Below are 17,208 nucleotides of genomic sequence, written 5' to 3'. Positions count from 1 at the left end.
GAGGGCACGTGGAACACAGCAGCAATCCGGTACTTTACCTTCGTAGATCTACTTTAAAAATGAGTTCCAGAACTCTCAGCTCTTCTTAAAATTCAGGGCTTGAGAAACTGGTACGAGTTCAGTTCAAAAGCAGGCAAAAAGCACCTTAAAAAGGCTTTGTGAATGTACTTTGCTGGTAACGTTTTAAGGGGAAAAAAATCCTCTTTACCATTCTTTTATCCTGTTTGCATGGAGCAGCTGGAAGCTGCTCCACGCCTGTCTGTGTATCACAGCGCTCTCACGGAGCCAACATCCACGCAGTGCTTGGTTGGGAATCTGCAGTGTCACCCCTCTTCTGCCCGGTTCTCTGCAAAGTGAAGTCATAGCTACGGATCAGCCAGCCTGACTTCTCACTACCCTGCCCAGAATCCTTTGTGAACTGAAATGAGTCATCGCTCCAAGAAAAGCTACAGCCTGCTTGTGCAGCGCAGAGGCTCTGGAGTGGGAGTGTACCTGGCCGCGGGGCTGCGAAGGGCGCAGAGACCCTCACGTGCATTAGCTACACCTTGTATCTTTTAATCATAAAAACAGTCAAAATGGCACATACCGCTGGATGCTTTAAGAAAAAACACACACATTAAAACTGAGCTGTCGTCACATACTCACCAGTCGTAATTACAGACCTCACACATTTTCCTTTTTTTTTTTTTTTTTTTAGTTTTTGTAAGGCTGGCTTTCCACTGTGATGAAGGACGAACCCATCCCCCGTGTATAACAGGCGGTTCAATCGTGTGCTGGATCAAAGTTTAGCTGCGGTGAGCTGTTTGCCATAAATTCCAGTTGCCACACAAGTCCTTGCAAGCCTGGGTTTCATCATTCCCGACACACACCCACGAGGCTTGCAGCAAAGGCAGCCCTGCCGCTTGCCCAGCGTGAGCCGGGGCAGCCTCTGCCGCCACTCCCCACCAGGGCAGCGCTGGGAATGAGGTCACTGTGTCAGAAACTCATTCTCAGCATCAGGTCCTCCTGAGCTTATACCGCAACCGAAACTGCACGGAGTGGTATGATTCCTATCACTTTTATGTCGCTTCTTCAGAGGCTTTATTTTTTTAATATCTGTGTCTAAGATCAGTAAGGCAAAAAATCAATTACGTAATTGTGTAAAATGTTCCTTTCTTCGCACTGCTTGCACCGTGCCACACTCATTATTAGCTTAACAGTGAATAACCCATGCATGTATATGTGAACATACTGTATTTACACACACGTAGACACACACACACACAGGAACTCCCGTGAGAGCCACAAAGAAAACTATGAGTCTCTGTGCAGAGTCCAAGAAATACCACGCAAACATCTCAAGAGGAGAAAGGGGTGGGAGTTGGGAGAGAGGAAAGAACGTAGGAGTATCGGCAATCACATTAAAACCAGAGAAAATGGAGTTAGGTAGGAAGAGAACAATTCAGAAAAGAGTGAATTCCGTTCTGTTAGTAGTAACACTGCAAAACTCCCTCCCAAAAAACAACATTTAAACAAGCATCTCTTAAACTATCTTAACTCAGGAACCAACTAACAATCACTAAATTTTCCCATATTCAGAAACTAAACAGAATGGTGTACCAGAGACTGCTTGTACAGCAAGCTCTCCCATACCCTCAGGGATATGACAGCTAAGCTACAGTTAGGAGTCCTTGGGTGCTGCAAACTTAACATACTTGACTGCTAACCTAGTGGCTGGGGATTTTCAGTCCACCCAGAGGCACCTAGGAAGAAAGGCCCAGTAGTCTACTTGCCTAGTAGTCTACTTTCAACAGCCATTGAAAACCCTGTGGAGCACAGTTACACTTTGACACACATGGGGTCCTCATGAATTGGAACTGATGTCTTGGCAACTTTTCTTTTTTTTTAAGCTACAATTAACTCAAAGTTAATTGTAGCACAAATTGGGCACAAATGAAGCTGTGGTGTACAAAAACGTAATCAAACTCTTAGAAAGGCTAAACCAAATCTCTGAGGTATGAGTCCCCACGTGGCCCTCAGGCTAAAATCCTACCAGAGTCATCCCCTCTCTTAACACCCACCATTCAGCCTGTCCTCCAACACCCCCTCCCACAGAGCTCAGCCATCACCATAAGAGAGTCCACATCTTCTGGTGGCCCTCCTCCTGCTGAGTCAAGATGAGCCATCCTGTAACCCCCACACAGTAATTCTCATTTTGCTCTACGGAAGTTAAAAAGTGTGTCCCCCTCTTCTGCCTAGTAACTCATCCAACATCTCCAACAATCATTCTGTCCCTACGTCATACCACATCATTCTTTTCAACTTGCCTACAGTTCTCCATTGCAAAGAATGGAATTCCAGAACACTTAACTGTACTCATGAGGAACCTGTACATAGATCACGAGGCAGTCATTTGAACAGAACAAAGGGATAGTGCATGGTTTAAAGTCAGGAAAGGTGTGCCAGAGTTGTATCCTTTCACCATACTTATTCAATCTGTATGTTGAGCAAATAATCCGAGATTCTGGACTATATGAAGAAAAACACAGCATCAGGACTGGAGGAAGACTCATTAACAACTTGCAATATGCAAATGACACAACCTTACTTGCTGAAAGTGAAGAGGACTTGAAGCATTTACTGATGAAGATCTAAGACCACAGCCTTCAGTATGGATTACACCTCAACATAAGGAAAACATAAATCCTCACAATTGGACCAACAGGCAACATAATGATAAACGGAGGATACTGAAGTTGCCAAGGACTTCATTTTACTTGGATCCACAATCAATGCCCATGGAAGTACCAGTCAAGAAATCAAACGACACATTGCATTGGACAAATCTGCTGCAGGGGACCTCTTTAAGTGTTAAAAAGCAAAGATGTCACTTTGAAGACTAAGGCGTGCCTGACCCAAGCTATGGTGTTTTCAATTGCCTCATATGCATGTGAAAGCTTGGTAAGGAATAAAGAAGACCAAAGAAGAATTGATGCCATTGAATTACAGTGTTGGTGACGAATATTGAATATACTATGGACAGACAAAAGAACAAACCTGTCTTGGAAAAAGTACAACCAGAATGCTCCTTAAAAGCAAGGATGGAGAGACTTCATCTCACATACTCTGAATGTGTTATCAGGAGGGATCAGTACCTGGAAAAGGACATTATACTTAGTAAAGTTGAGGATCAGTTAAAAAGAGGAACACCCTCAACAAGATGGAAAGACAGGGTAGCCGCAACAATAGGCTCAAGAACAACAGCGATTGTGAGGATGGTGCAGGACCGGGCAGTGTTTTGTTCTGTTGCGCACAGGGTCACTATGAGTCAGAACTGACCCAATGGCACCTAACAACAACATCAGTTCTGGACACTTAAGTAAGCACGTAGACTATATATACATTTATTGACTGATCGATACCTTTACTTTGAAGGTTACTAAATAAAACCTCTTCAGCTCCTTCAACCCTCTGACATGGTTCTCAAATCTTCTGCCCTCATGGTTTCCCTCCTTTGCTCTCTGTAATGGTCGAGGCTGTGCGTCAACTTGGCTGGGCCGTGATTGTCAGTGGTCTGGCAACTATGTAATGATGTAATCATCTCCATGATGAGATCTGATATAATGTAACCATCTCCATGATGAGATCTGCTATGAGCAGCCAATCCGTTAAAAGGGATTTTCCTTGGTGGTGTGGCCTGCCTCCAATATACATGGACTTTCTGGAAAGGCTTACTGGCTTTTGCTTTGTTCTGGATCCTGCATTTGGCTCATTATCATCTGATCTCTGGTTCTTAGGACTTGAGCCAGCAGCTTGCAGATCTTGGATTCATCAGCCTCTGCGGCGCATGAACCAGCAGACTGCTGTCTGACCCATCGATCTTGGGTTTGTCAGCCCCTACAGTTATTATGTGAGTCAGGAGCAGCCTCCAGCCTGACCTCTGACCCACAGGCTTAGGATGTTCCAGACTCCACAACCATATGAGCCATTTCCTTGATATAAATCTCTCTCTCTTTCTCTGTATACACTTCACTGGTTTTGCTTCTTTAGAGAATCCAGCCTAAAATACTCCTGCTCTGGTATATCAATGTCTCTCTTAAAATGTATCAATAACTGAATCTACTCCAGCTGTGTTTTCCCATGGGCACTATCATCCCCTTTGTTCTGAATTCTGTATTCATGTGGCCTAAGACTGTGATAGGATTTTGGCTATTATGTCACATTGTCAACTTTTCCACATTGTTGTTGTTGTCAAATGAATTCTAACTCATGGAGACCCCATGTGTGTAGAGCAGAACTGCTCCAAAGGGTTTTCAAGGCTGTGACCTTTTGGAAGCTGATTGCCAGGCCTGGCTTCCAAGGTGCCTCTGGGTGAGTTCAAGCCACCAGCCTTTTGGTTAGTAATTGAGCACCTAATCATTTAAACCAGGTCTCATTTATATACTTAAAAACAAACAAACACTAACCCTCATCAGTTACACCTTACACTTTTTCTCAGAAATAATTTGGTCTTGATGGGTTTTGTTTTTTTTTCTTTTCCAATGGATTATTCCTCTCCTCATTTGATATGCCACCCAGGCTACCATCCACGCCACAGAAAAGTCAGCTCCAGCCCAGCCCCAGGGCCTTCTACCAAAGCAAATGACCTTTAATCAACTGTCTTTGAGGTTGGTTGATGTGATTCATCATAAACACATTTCTGTCACGCATAGTGTGATTTCTATAAGGTCAGCAAATGTACCTAACAAGCATCTATATCTTAAGAATGCAATGATCTAACCATATAACAAATTTATCAAAATGAAGATCTAAATTCTAAATAGAGATCTTTTTGCCCTGGCAATTTATGAGCCTCTGGGAAAGCTGCAGGTCACAGAACCACAATTTGACAGTTAAAATCTCAAGTTTCTTCTATGATATAAAAAAAAAAAGGTTAAATAAGTGGGTAAGGGGGGGGACTACTTGAAGGGGTGAGATATAAAATTATAAATAAAAATGTATTCAAATTTCCTAATGACTGAACATGCGTATTCATATCTGACAATAATCTTTTACAGTGCTACTATGCTCACATATAGAAATTCATTGAATCCTTACAAGGACCTGTGAAGTAAACATGGTTATTAACAGAGAAAACCAAACTCGCTGCTGTTAAGTCGACTGTGACTCACGGCAGCCCCATAAGGGTTTCCTGGGCTGTAACCTTTATGGACTTGACAGCACTGGGTTTTCTAATCTTTATGGAAGCAGACTGCCACAGCTTTCTTCCAGAGCACCACTGGGTGGGTTAGAACCTCCAACGTTTAGGTTAGTAGCTGAGCACAAATTGTTTGTGCCACCCAGGGACCCTGTTGTTGTTGTTGTTAGGTGCCATCCAGTCAATTACAACTCACAGCAACCCTACGTACAACAGAACAAAACACTGCCCGGTCCTGCGCCATCGTTACAATCATTGCTATGTTTGAGCCCATTGTTGTAGCCACTGTGTCAATCCACCTCAGTGAGGGTTTTCCTGTTTTTCGCCGACCCTCTACTTTACCAAGCATGATGTCCTTCTCCAGGGACTGGTTCCTCCTGGTAACATGTGCAAAATACATGAGATAAAATCTCGCCATCCTTGCTTCTGAGGAACATCCTGACTGTACTTCTTCCAAGATAGATTTGTTCATTCTTCTAGCAGTCCATGCTACATTCAATATTCTTTGCCAACACCACAATTCAAAGGTGTCAATTCTTCTTCGGTCTTCCTTATTCATTGTCCAGCTTTTGCATGCATATGAGGCAACTGAAAACAGCATGGCTTGGGTCAGACACAGACCAGTCCTCAAAGTGACATCTTTGCTTTTTAGCACTTTGAAGAGGTCTATTGCAGCAGATATGCCCAATGGAATAAGTGGTTTGATTTCTTGACTGCTGCTTCCATGGGTCTTGATTGTGGACCCAAGTATAATGAAATCCTTGACAACTTCAATCTTTTCTCCATTTATCATGATGTTGCTTATTGGTCCTGTGGTGAGGATTTGTTTTCTTTATTTTGAAGCATAATCCATACTGAAGGCTGTGGTCTTTGATCTTCATCAGTAAGTGCTTCAAGTCCTCTTCACTTTCAGCAAGCAAGGTTGTGTCATTTGCATAGTGCAGGTTGTTAATGAGTCTTCCTCCAGTCTTGATGCCCCATTCTTCTTCATATAGTCAAGTTTCTAGGATTATTTACTTAGCATAGAGGTTGAATAGGTATGGTGAAAGGATACAACCTTGACACACACCATTCTTGACTTGAAACCACACAGCATTCCCTTGTTCTGTTTGAACATCTGCCTCTTGGTCTATGTAAAGGTTCCTCATGAGCACAATTAAGTGTTCTTGAATTCCCATCCTTCCAAATGTTAGCCATAATTTGTTATGATCCACACAGTCAAATGCCTTTGCAAAGTCAATAAAACACAGGTAAACATATTTCTGGTATTCTCTGCCTTTAGCCAAGATTGCTCTGACATCAGCAATGATACCTCTCATTCCACATCCTCTTCTGAATCTGGCTTGAATTTCTGGCAATTCCTTGTTGATGTACTGCTGCAACTGGTTTTTAATTATCTTCAGCGAAATTTTAATTACATGTGATTTTAATGATACTGTTCGGTAATTTCAGCATTCTATTGGATCACTTTTCTTTGGAATGGGCACAAATATGGATCTCTCCCAGTCGGTTGGCCAGGTAACTGTCTTCCACATTTCTTGGCATAGACGAGTTGAAAGATCTCGATTGTATTCTGTCAATTCCTGGAGTCTTGTTTTCCGCCAATGCCTTCATTGCAGCTTGTACTTCTTCCTTCAATACCATCCATTCTTGATCATATGCTGCCTCCTGAAATCGCTGAAAGTTGACGAAATCTTTCTGGTACGGTGACTCTGTGTATTCTTCCCATCTTCTTTTGAAGCTTCCTGAATCTTTCAATTTTTTGCCTGTAGAATTCCTTCAATATTGGAACTCAAGTCTTGATTTTTCCTTCAGTTCTTTCAGCTTGAGAAATGCTGAGCATGTTCTTCCCTTTTGGTTTTCTAGCTCCAGGTCTTTGCACATTTCATTATAATACTATACTGTTATTATCTCCACTTTAAAAAGAGATTAAGGAACCTGGTGTCGCAGTGGTTAAGTGCTTGGCTACTAACTGAAAGGTCAGCAGTTTAAACCCACTAGCCACTTGGAAAGAGAAAGATGTGGCAGTCTGCTTTCTTAAAGATTTACAGTCTTGGAAACCTTATGGGGCAGTTTTTCTCTGTCATGTAGGGTCGTTATGAGTCGGATTGACTCAACGGCACACAAGAACACTGAAGGCAAAATGAGTTTAAGATGGGCACACATTAGCCCCAACTCAGAAGTAAGGTGAGAAAGGCACTCTGATGATTTAGATACCAGTTTCTGACGGAGAGATAAGCTCAAGAATCAAGTACAGCCATAATCAGCAGTCTTTCTCCTTCCCCTGGTGCCTTGCTATTTTTAATAACAGCTTCAGTGCTATAGTAAAGATTTGCAAACATCACTGAGAGGTGATTTGCTCAGTTGAAAAGGTGTGGGCAGGGGTTGTGTTTGGCACTTGACTGATTCCTTGGCAGAAGGTTAAATAATAGCACAGCACAGTGATAAAGTCATGAAGGATCTTAATAAATGCTTTGATGACTAATGGCCTAGCAAGGTCTTAAGGGTTACGGTACTTGATAAAACCAGAGAGCAGTGCAAAAAAACCCAGTGCTGTCGAGTCGATTCCAACTCACAGCGACCCTACAGGACAGAGCAGAACTGCCCCACAGAGTTTCCAAGGAGTGCCTGGCAGATTCAAACTGCTAACCCTTTGGTTAGCAGCTGTCGCACTTAACGACTATGCCACCAGGGTTTTCCAGAGAGCAGTAAATACCCTTAAATCAATTTAAAATATTTATTGGGTTTCTAATTGTAAAACTGGAGTATCTGGTGGTGCAAACAGTTAAACGCTCAACTACTAACTGAAAGGTTGGTGGTTTGAGCCCATTCAGAGGTGCCATGTAAGAAAGGCCTGGCAATGTGCTTCTGAAAGGTCACAGTTTTGAAAACTTACTACTTACTACTCTGCACACATGAGGTCGCCATGAGTCAGAAGGTACTTTGACAGCAACTGGCTTGGTTTATTTTAAACTGCAAGGTCTGTCGGTAAATGTGGGAATTTAAAATAGTATAAGCTAGAATACGTAACACAGATTATGTACACTGGCACACAAACCTTTGCGTGAACACATAACGTGGTCGCTACCCTCAAGAAGCTTACAGTCTAGTTGAGGAGATAAAATACCCACACATAAGGGGAGCAAAGAATACAAGACAATGTGTCTGACAACATGCTCCCAAGAATTCAGAAGAACCTGCACCACAGCAGTCAGGGTAAAGGCAAACTATCTTAGAACATGGATAGAAAAGAGGGAAACGTGGGGCAGCACACATATTAAAATACAAGCTCCATGAGGAGAGAGATTTTGGGTTTACAGTTGTAATCCTGATAAGTTCCTGGCCTATAGAAGGCACTCAATAAATATGAATGAATGAGTGACCTGGAGAGAGGAAGTATGAACCAAGGCCTAGAGTTGTTGGTGAGAGAGCGGTGGATGATCATGAGGAGGGCCTGGTGGGCTGAGGGAGCAAAGGGAAATGAGACAAGAAGATTAAGAATGATCTTTGATAGCCATGAAAATGACCTACCTTGTATTGACAACGAATTTCACCTGGAATTTGTTATAGCCATTAATAAATCTTCTCCCCAAGAAGCATTACATATGAACCCTATGTTCTCCAAAAACAATAATTTGTAAGCTGTCAGCAGCTAGAGGAACGGTATCTGGATAGAATGGTCAGATGTTGCTTCTCTGCCTCCCATTACCACACAGAAGTCTGTGACACCAGCACTCTCACCCACCTTGCAAGACTATACAAAGAGGGAAAAAAATCATTGTTGGTAACAATATCATACCAATCCTACCCTAATTAGTGAATATAGTGCTGGAAGATGAGGCCCCTAGATTGGGAGGCACCTAAATACACAGCGGTCACAATAATGGGTTTGAGCATACCAATAATTGTGAAGATGGAGCTGGACTGGGCAATATTCTGTTTTGTTGCACATGGGGTCACCACAAATCAGAGGCAACTAACAATCCTAATTCAAAGTATTGCAAGTCAACAAACGTTGATTAAATACAGCATTATGCTTATTACTGAGGTAAATATAAAGATAAGCATTTAAAGTCCTCAGAGTTTTGCATCAACAACTGAGTCATTCAAGGCAAAGAGGGAAAGAGTACCATGAGAACAAAGAAAGATATTATCTCTGATGTGAGAGGAAGAGGCCAAGGAAGCATGGTGGGAATTGGGACGCACTTCAGGAAGGAAGAGGCACCCGAGGTGAGCCCCATATGATGGGAAAATAAAGGTAGAGGAAGAGGAGGGTTGGTTATGTCTTTCCAGGCAATGATGCAGTGTGAAGAAAGACAAAGTGGGTTCAAGAGGACAGGGTGCTTTGAAGCATGACTGGTGTCTGCCTCACTTGGCTAGAATGGTGGAATACCTGAAAGGCTTGGTGGAGATAAAGCCAAAGAGCCATTTGGAATGAGATCAGACTTCGGAGAACATTAAATTGTAGGAGGAACACATTAAAAGTTTTTACAGGGTCGCTAGGAGTCGGAATCAACGTGATGGCGACAGGTTTGGTTTGAGTTTTTTTTTTTCCCCACGATATTGGTGCTTAATTTTAGATTTCCCTGGGAACAGGGTATAGGATGGATCCAAAGAGAGAAGAAAATTAATTATGGAGAAAATGTAAGAGCCTATTGTGAGAGACCGAGAAGGGTGAAAAGAGTACTTAAACAAAGAACGGACAGTAGAGAGATAGGATATACTTTGCTATTCCATAAAGGGGCTGCCCAAAATTCACTGCCTGAAATATTGGGACAGCTCAGAAGTGCAATCCTAGGACTGTCACATGAGCCCAACGCTACCTGCCCAGAATCTACCCAAAAGACAGTATGTGCCATGGTGGTGGCCAGATATTCAGAGTGGTGCTCAGGGTAAAATATTAGTTCAAAATGAGAAATAAAAGGAAGAGGAGAAACCCTCTTAAAAAAAAAAGAAAAAAAAAAAACCCTGGGCACCAATAACAGATCAGATTTACTGGTTGCACAAAAAGCAGATAAAAAAATCGAAAATTCAACCAATGTAGTTTTAAAAACAGGAAATTTCAATATTTTCAAGGCTTTATAGGCCAGGGTTTACTAAGTTAAGTGCATTTTTTGTTATGGTGGCAGAAGCAATTTCAACTACAGTTGGATTAGATGAAACACACCATAGGCAGGAAACTAAATATTTAAAGAAACAATAGACTTGGTAACCCTATAAATATTACGGAACATCGACATGAACATGAAGTACAGAACATGGCTATCCTGTGTTACTTGCTAAAATTCTCAAAAGTCTTTGACCCAGATCAATTCTATTAGGAACAGACAAAAAAGGCATTTGGAGCTGGGAGAGATACTGACCATCGTCTAGGGCATTATCATTTGACCTAAGATAATTCTAGAGTCTAAATGGGGAAGTGACCTGCCCTAGGTGACAGGGAGGTAATAAAGTCAGAACTAGCATGCAGGTCTCCTAACACTCAGTGCAGATGCGGTGTGATGGATCGATTTTATACAGCCTTTCTTGCCATGGTCTTGAAACTCCCGCCAAATGTATGGGTGGGACTGTGCAAATAAGGTACTTGTGGCCCAACAAGGGGATTCGACAGCTAGTAATACAAATAAGATGCATGGCACTCTTGTGGGGGCGGGGCCATGCAAATAAGGTATATGGAACCCTAATGAAACGATTGGTCAGTTTTGCCATCACAATAGGCTTAAAGGGAGATACGGAGAGAGGGAGAGAAAGAGAGGAGCTGTAACACGGAAAACATCGAGGGACAGTGGCACAGCGGTAGCAAGAATTATAGCAGCTCAAGATGGCTGCTGTGGGGCTTGCTGACCCACGGAGCTAGAAGTTGTAACATTTGCCCAAGAAGGTCCCAGCAGGGCCCAGCAACAGCAAGGCTCAGCAGGGCCTGGTGGCAGAGGGCAAGAAGAAACTGTCCTGATCAAAGAACTGCATCCTGAGTTGTACCCTGTTACACCCCTAAAGAACCCTTCCCTAACTGTTAGCATGATCTGTGAGTTCTGTGTGTCCTTTGCAATGAATTACTGAACGCAGCAGAGTAGTAGAGAGTGCTGTGGGAGGGACAGCCAGTGTCAGAACTGGTAAAGAGGCTGAAGAGAGGAGACACGTCTGACCTCCACCTCATGGCAATCAGCCTCGGACTATTGATCTTGACCGCCCCCATCCCGAAGTTAAAAGAGGTCAGATGCCTCTGCCCTGTCATTTTTACAGCAGACATTTCTCCAGTACTCCACAACACTTTGTAAAATAGCTTAAGAAAATTAAACTCCAAGCCTTATCTAGATGACTTTCAATAAAACATTATAAATTTACAACCAAAAAAAAAAAAGAAAAACAACCAAAGAACCAAGAAATGCCAACGTGGCTGAGACCCTGATTTGAACTTTTAACCTCCAGAACTGTGAGAAAATAAATTTCTGTTCTTTAAAGCCACCTGCTTATGGTATTTGTGTTGTGGCAGAGCTATGAAATTAAGACAGAGAAGGTATGCCACTAATCTAACACCTGCTTCATGAGAGTTTGCAGTTGTTTTCAATGTGCTGCGTTCTTGACATTTCAGTATATCCAGGGACTGATCCCTGAGGTCTTCTCCATCTCTGGCATTTCAGCGTATCCTGGGACTGACCCCTGAGCATGATGATTCTGAAATTCATTCACGCGGTTACTTATAGTAATAGTCTGTTCCTCTTTATTGCTAAATAGTATGCCTTTGTATGGACATACCACAACTTATTTAGCCATCCACTCCTAAAGGACATCTGAGTTGTCTCCTGTTTTTGGCGATTATGAATAGAGCTGCTAAGCGTTTCTGTACAAGTTTTTGTGTGAACAAAAGTTTTTATTTTTCTAGGTTAAATACCTAGGAGTAGGATTGCTGGGTCATATGTAATGCTATGTTTAAGGAACTACCTGTTTTTTCGGCTAGCTTTACAATTTTGCAATTTACCCAGCAATGTAGTTCTAGGAGCTTTTTGGTATTCACTGGGATTTTCCACCAGGGCTTAAAAAAAGTTTTTTCGGCTAGCTTTACAATTTTGCAATTTACCCAGCAATGTAGTTCTAGGAGCTTTTTGGTATTCACTGGGATTTTCCACCAGGGCTTAAAAAAAGTTTTTTCGGCTAGCTTTACAATTTTGCAATTTACCCAGCAATGTAGTTCTAGGAGCTTTTTGGTATTCACTGGGATTTTCCGCCAGGGCTTAGAACTGGTAAATTCCAGTTTTGAGTCCCTGCTGCGAATACGCATTTCTAACAAGTTCCCAGCTGATACTAGTGCTGCTGGTTAGGGACCAAGTCTGAGAACCACCAGTAGAGCGGTGGTTCTCAAAATTTATTATAGTTAAGAATCACCTGGGGATTTGTTAAAAATATAGATTCTGATTCAGTATATCAGTGGTGGAAATGCAAACTCTCAGTAGGGTTGAACCAGAACAAACCAGTGTAAAACCCTGTTTTCGACATGATCAACCAAATTGTCTCAGAATAGGAACAATTTTATTATGAGCTGTCTTTTCTCTTCCTCTCTCTCTCTTTTTTTTTTTTTTTGCTGCCTTATTCTAATGGCTAGGAATTTTAGTATGATGTTGAACAGGAACAGTGAAAGTAGCTATCCTTACCTTATTCCCAGTCTTAAGGGGAGAGTATTCAGTCTTTCACCATTAGGAATGATGTTAGCTGTAGTTTTTGTTGGTTTTCAGATGCTCTTTATCTTGCCTTCTATTCTTAGTATAAAATTTTTTATCATGAATGTATATTGAATTCTGTCAATTGCTTTTTATACATAAGTTGATATTATCATGTGTTATGAACTGTGTACCCCAAAAATATGTATTTGATTTATATTTGCCCCTGTACCTGTAGAAGTGATACTGTGTGAAAAATACGGGTTTTTCTTTTTGATGTGAATGAGGTCACACCAGAGTAGGGTGGGTCCTAAACCTGATCACATCTGAGTTGCAGCCAGGGCAGAAGAAGCAGGGGAAACACACACAGGGGAAGACACCACAGGAAGATGGATACACACCACAGATGCATTTACAAGCCAAGGAACTGCAGGAGTTGTCGGCTACAAGAAGCTGAAATAGAGAAGGACCTCCTCTCCAAGAGCCACACCCTGAATTCAGGCTTTTAGCCTCCTAAACTGCGAGAAAATAAAATTCTGTTCTTTAAAGTCACCCACTCATGGTATATTTTGTTATGGAAGCACCAAAAATCAGCCAAAGGAAACCCTGTGGATCACAACAGTCTGATCCCCAGCTGATCATGGGGACAGTGAAGGGCCTGGCAGCATTTCGTTCCATTGTGCATGGGGGTCACTATGAGCTGGGGACCCGATGCCACAACAACAAGGTAACTAAGACGTCATGTGATTCTTTTCCTTTAGTCTGTTAATATGGTGGATTACATTGATTGATTTTCAAATGCTAAATTAGTTTTGCATTCAAGGGTTTGGCCATGGTTTAATATCATTTTTATATATTGCTAGATTCAATTTACCAATATTTTGGGGAGAATTTTTGCACTTATATTTGTAAGGAACACTGGTCTGTAGTTCTATTGTACTGTCTTAATCTGGTTATGCCATCAGGATAATGCTAGTTTCATAAAACGAATTTGGAAGTACTGCCTCCTATTCTATTATCTAGAAGAGATCATAAAGGACTGGTGTTATTTCTTCTTTTAAATTTTTTAATGAAGCCTGAGACCAGAAGAGCTAGGTGGTACCTGACTATTACTACCGGCCATTCTGACCAGGGATGCAAGAGAAGGTCCCGGATAGAAAGGGAGAAAAACGTAGAATAAAACTAAAAAACACCATACTTACTGGACTGATAGAGACTAAAAGAACCCCCAAGAGTATCACCCTAAGATACTCTTTGAACTTGGCACTGAAGCCACTCCTGGTCACCTTCCAGCCATGTAATAGATTGGCTTATAATAAACAATATCACCCATGAATACTGTGCTCCCTTAAATAACCAACTATATGAGAACAGAGAACATTTACCCTAAAACAAGATGAGAAGCTAAGGAGGGACAGGGAAGCTAGATTAATGAAAAAACAAACAGAATGGAAATAATGATAATGCTGACACATTGTGAAAAACGTAACCTATGTCATGGAACAATTTATTTAAAAATTTTTAAATAGGAACCTAATTTGCTATGTAAACTTTTACCTAAAACACAAAATATTTTTAAAAAGAAATTCTCCAGTGAAACCATCTGAACCTGGAGTTTTTGTGTTTTTCTTTTTTTGAAACTTTTAACTGTGAATTAAATTTATTTAAAAGATACAGGCCTATTCAAGTAATCTATTTCTGCTTGAGTGATTTTTGGTAACTTGTGAAACCCTGGTGGCGTAGTGCTAGGGCTGCTAACCAAAAGGTCAGCAGTTCGAATCCACCAGGCTCTCCTTGGAAACCCTGTGGGGCGTTCTACTCTGTACTATAGGGTTGCTATGAGTCGGAATCAACTCGACAGCAATGGGTTTGTGCTTTCTAGGAATCTGTCCAGTTCATCTAAATTGTTGAATTTACATATAGAGAGAGATGTTTGTGGTACTTGCTTACTATACTTTTAACGTCTCTGAGGTCTGCACTGGTATCCCCTCTTTCACTCTGAATATTGGTTATTTGTGTCTTCTCTTTTTTCCTTCATTGATATAACTAGAGATTTATCAATTTTACCGATACTATCAAAGAACCAGGTTTTGATGTCACTGATTTTTTCTAATATTTTTGTTTTCAATTTCATTATCTTTATTATTTCCTTTATTTTTGGATCTTTGCTTTGGACTTATTTTGTCTTCATTTTCTAGTTCCTTTAGATTGAAGCTTAGATCATTCAGTACAGGTTCTTTTTTTTTCCTAATATGAGTGTTTAATCTTTATAGTTCCCTCTGAGCACTACTTTAGCTGTCTCATAATAAACTAATATGTTGTATTTTCATTTTTGTTCATTCAAATTATTTTCTAATTTCTCTTGAGACTTCCTCTTTGACCCATGGATTATTTAGAAGGATGTTGTTTAATTTTCAAGTGTTTGAAGATGTATCAGGTATATTTCTGTTGTAGATTTCTAGTTAAATTCCATTACAGTCAGAGAACATTCTTTGGATGATAAGTCCTGAGTGTCATCTATCTTTGTGAATACTCCCTGAGCATTTGAAAGAATGTGTATTCTATTTTGGAGGAGAGATATTTTATAATGTCAGTAGATCCAGTTGGCTGATGGTTGTTATAGATTGAGCTGTATCCCCGAAGAATATGTCCTGTAAATCTTATCCTCTATATGGTCGCAGTGAGTCAGAATCAACGCGACAGCAATTGGTTTCGGGTTATACTTGTAGATGTAATCCTGTTTGAGAATAGGATTGCCTTTGTGATGCTAATGAGGCCACATAAGTATAGGATGTGCCTTAAGCCAATCAGCTTTGAGACATAAAATGAGCAGATAAGACACATAGAAGCAAACGGAAACAGGAGAAGACAGATGGTAGTCCACAGGAAGATCGCCAAGGAACCGAAGCTGAAAAGAGACAAGGACCTCCCCCTAGAGCCTACAGAGAGAGAAAGCCTTCCCTTAGAGCTGCTGCCCTGGATTCGAACTTCTATCCTCCTAAAAGAAAGATGTTTATCTGTGTTTTATCGACAATGCAAAGGCATTTGACTGTGTGGGTCATAACAAATTATGGATAATATCTCAAAGAATGGGAATTACAGAATTATGCTCATGAGGAACCAGTACATAGATCAAGAGGCAGCTGTTCAAACAGAACAAGGGGATACTGCATGGTTTAAAGTCAGGAAAGATGTGTGTCAGGATTGTATCCTTTCACCATACCTATTCGATCTGTATGCTAAGCAAATAATCTGAGAAACTGGACTATATGAAGAATGGGGCAACAGGATTAGAGGAAGACTCATTAACAACCTGTGTTATGCAGATGACACAATCTTGCTTGCTGAAAGTGAAGAGGACTTGAAGCACTTACTGATGAAGATCAAAGACCACAGCCTTCAGTATGGATTACACCTCCAATAAAGAAACCAAAAATCCTCATGACTGAACCAATAAGCGACATCACGATAAAGGGAGAAAAGACTGAAGTTGTCAAGGATTTCATTTTACTTGGATCCACAACCCATGGAAGCAGCAGTCAAGAAATCAAGAGACACACTGCATTGGGCAAATCTGCAAATGACCTCTTTAAAGTGTTGAAAAGCAAAGATGTCACCCTGACGACTAAAGTGTGCCTGACTCAAGCCATAGTGTTTTCAATCTCCTCATATGCATGCAAAAGCTGGACGAAGAATGAGGAAGACCGAAGATGAACTGACACCTTTGAATTGTGGTGTTGGCAAAGAATATTGAATATTTTTATGGACTGCCAAAAGAAAGAATAAATCTGTCTTGGAAGAAGTACCAGCAGAATGCTCTTTAGAAGCAAGGATGGCAAGACTACGTCTCACATATTTTGAACATGTTATCAGGAGAAGGACATCATGCTTGGTAAAATAGAAGGTCAGGGAAAAAGAGGAAGACCTTCAATGAGATGGACTGACACTGGCTGCAACAGTGGGCTCAAGCATAATGACTGTGAGGATGGTGGAAGAACAGGCAGTGTTTCATTCTGTTGTACATAGGGTCGTTAATGAGTTAGAACTGACTCGAAAGCACCTAACAACAACAACAACAGCCTCCTAAACTGAGAAAATAAATTCCTGGCACCCACCTGTGGTACTTCTGTTATACTACTAGATAACTAAGATAGTATTATTCAGTTTTTAATATCCTTGCTGTTTTTCTATCTACTCGTTCTGTCAATTACTAAGAGAGCTATGTTGAAGTCCCCAATTATAATCATAGATTTTTCCATTTCTTCTTTTAGTTCTATCAGTTTTGTTTCATGTACTTTGAAGCTTTGTTGTTTGGTATGTACACTTTTATGTTTCTTACATCATCTTGGTGAACTTACTTGTTTATCTTTACATAAT

At 41.0% G+C, this 17,208-nt stretch overlaps 1 protein-coding gene across 2 annotated transcripts in view; it reads right to left on the bottom strand.

Annotated features, from left to right (window-relative positions):
• The window catches only part of STOX2 (storkhead box 2), an 82,516-nt gene that overhangs the window by 59,950 nt on the left and 5,358 nt on the right, over positions 1–17,208 (bottom strand). The window contains exon 1 of one of the 2 annotated variants that reach the window (XM_049864313.1): positions 209–8,187. The exons of the other annotated variant lie outside the window; for it this stretch is intronic. The gene's annotated coding sequence lies outside the window, so the exon portion shown is untranslated. Of the gene's footprint in view, positions 1–208; positions 8,188–17,208 lie in introns of those variants that run through there. 2 annotated transcript variants of the gene reach the window in all.

Source organism: Elephas maximus, chromosome 21, assembly GCF_024166365.1.
Source record: "Elephas maximus indicus isolate mEleMax1 chromosome 21, mEleMax1 primary haplotype, whole genome shotgun sequence".
Taxonomy (NCBI): domain Eukaryota; kingdom Metazoa; phylum Chordata; class Mammalia; order Proboscidea; family Elephantidae; genus Elephas; species Elephas maximus.
This window is presented reverse-complemented; position numbering and strand designations above follow the sequence as displayed.